Genomic DNA, 3,058 nt, shown 5'->3' on the forward strand with positions numbered 1-3,058 from the left:
TACCTTGTGTGACATCTATTCCACTTACGCACATGAACGTAGAGTTAACAATATTTCTATAAACATTCTTTGAAAATATGATCTGAACATATTAACAGTATACGGAACAATGTAACTTTTGAAATAAGTTTGCATAATAATACAGTATGTAATCTTAGACATGTTTCATGGATGTAATTCATGTTATATTTTGAATTTTTTACCATCCATACTCTTCCGTGTATGGAAAACTTCCCAAATAGTACTCAGTTCGAGAACCGAGCATACGCTCGTATAATGGAAAGGCGTTCAGGGTAACCGTACGTATTATTGTCAGCGGAAATTCGCGTTAACCGATTATGGGAAATCAGGAAGAACCTAAATCTGCATGGTTTGACGGGGATTCGAACCGCTGTCTTTCCGAAAGCGAGTCCCTTCGCTCTGTTTCCTCCACTGATAAAAGTGTTTCAGACAAATGTAACTCACAATTTTACGTTCTCACGTACCGATTTCATTTATCATTCCACTTCACGTGACGTGTCAGTATTGTTTCTCCATATTTCAAAGTTTTTAAAAGCTGTAGCGAAACCAACATTTTGGTTCGCTGACATATAACCAGACATGCGCTAGCGGGACAATATTGAATATTTATAGCTGAATTCCTTAGAGTAATTTGTAACCAAATTATAAACAAGTAAATCTGCATATGCATTCAAATTAGAATTTAATTACATATGCATTGTTCATAGTTTTAATAGAGCCAATAAGGAGAGAGAGAGATGTGACAGAATAACATCATGGCGCATATTAGACGACACACAGCCCCTGTGTGCTTTCCGGGACGATTTTGGATAATGGCCGCCTTCTCGGACAGGAGGTGAGAGCGAAACTGTCTCTTTGAAATTTCGTGAAGAAGACAAAGACGGTTACGGTTTGTAAGTTCCCCAGTAGTTTCGGCGATTCTATGGACTGTTCATTTCCTTGACCAATGGACTGGCGTCGCTTTTACCCGGCATCAGACTATCAGTAGACAGCATCACCGAATAACCTTACGCCCGAGATACACGTATCAGGGTAATAACTACTATGACCTTGCACCTACTACTTCTGCATTATACTACTGTCTTAAATACACTGTGATTAAAAATGATCTTTACATGAGTTTGTATTTAAAATTCAGTTTAACACAACTCCAGTTCATGAAAATGAAAATGCTCCATATGTCCATCTGATGTCCAGTCAGCTTACATTAAAACAAACACTGTTCCCATTTATCGCTCGAGATAATCACTGTTCTTGTAAATTCGATTATTCGTAAATAAAAATATATTGGTTCATACTGCGACAACGGGAGTCGCGTCCCAGCTCTTACGTGTCCGCTCGATGGTCTCAACGCGCAGACTAACGAAAGCTGAACGAAATGAAAATGAGCATAAGGACAGTAATGAGGGAAGCTTTCAATGACTTTGAACGTAAATTTTTTTTCATTTGGTCTGAGAAAAAGACATAGAAGGTTTTGGTCTTACGTAAAATCAGTAAGCGGTTTGAAATCATCTATTTATTCACTCAGTGACCATACTGACACCGAAACGGAAGATAACGGAGAGAATGCTGAAAACCTGAATTCGGTCTTCCGAAATCGTTTCACCGCCCAAGATCGTAACACAATACCCCTTTTCAATCAGCGCACGAACGTCGAAATAGTAGACATTGAGCTAACCGATTGCGGAGTAGAAAAGCAACCACAGTCGCATAGTAGTGGTCAGGTAACGGCGCCAGATGAGACACAGAAGGTTCTACGAAGATTATGCGAAAGAACTTGCTCCCCATCTATCAGCAGGTTATGGTATATCGCCGGAGCACATAGTGACTGGAAAAAAGCGCAGGCCATTTCCGTTTCCAAGAAGGACCTCTGGACGGATGCGCACAAATATGAACCTATTTCTTTGACGTTACTCTGCTGTAGAATTATGGAATATGTTTTATGCTCAGGAATTATGACGTTTGTCTGGAGAAAGACAATTTCCTCTATAAAAACCAACATGGATTCCGCAAACAGAGATCTTGCGAAACTCAGTTGCTCTGTTCCTCCATGAGATCCTTACAGTAGACAATGGCGCTCGGGTTGACACCGTATTCCTTGATTTCAGGGAGGCATTTGACACCGTCCCGCACTGCCGTTTAGTGAAAAAAATACGAGATTACCGAGTATCGGACCAGATATGCGACTGGATGCAAGACTTCGTTGCAGATAAAACTAAACACGTCGTTTTGAAAGGAACACAATCGACATATGTGAAGGCAGTTTCCGGACTACCCCGTGGAAGTGTGACAGGGTCATTATTGTTTACAATGTAGGTAAATGATCTAGTAGAAAGTGTCGGATGCTTTTTAAGACTCTTGAAAGCTAATGCGGTTGTCTTTAACAAAGTGGCAATGCCGGAAGACAGTACCCGTTTGCCGAATGGCCTGCAGAGGAGTTATGAACGGTGCACACTCTGGCAGTTGATCCTGAACGTAAATAAATGTAACATTTTGCGCATGCATAGGAAATGAAAGCCACTACTGTACTAAACAATGGTTCAAATGGCTCTGAGCAGTATGGGACTTAATTGCTGAGGTCATCAGTCCCCTAGAACTTAGAACTACTTAAACCTAACTAACCTAAGGGCATCACACACATCCATGCACGAGGCAGGATTCGAACCTGCGGCCGTAGTAGTCTCGCGGTTCCACACAGTAGTGCCTCGAGCCGCTCGGCCACACCGGCCGGCCCATTACTGTACAAGTACGGTATTGATGAGAAACTGCTGCAAACAGTATCTACCGTAAAACACACTGAAGCGCCAAAGAAACTGGTATAGGTATGCGAATTCAAATACAGAGATATGTAAACAGGCTGAATACGGCGTTGCGGTCGGCAACGCCTATATAAGGCAACAAGCGTCTGGCGCAGTTGTTAGATCGGTTACTGCTGCTACAATGGCAGGTTACGAAGATCTAAGTGAGTCTGAACGTGGTGTTATGGTCAGCGCACAAGCGATGGGACACAGCATCTCCGAGGTAGCGATGAAGTGTG

The sequence above is a fragment of the Schistocerca serialis genome, chromosome 1 (genome assembly GCF_023864345.2).
Source record: "Schistocerca serialis cubense isolate TAMUIC-IGC-003099 chromosome 1, iqSchSeri2.2, whole genome shotgun sequence".
Classification (NCBI taxonomy): Eukaryota; Metazoa; Arthropoda; class Insecta; order Orthoptera; family Acrididae; genus Schistocerca; species Schistocerca serialis.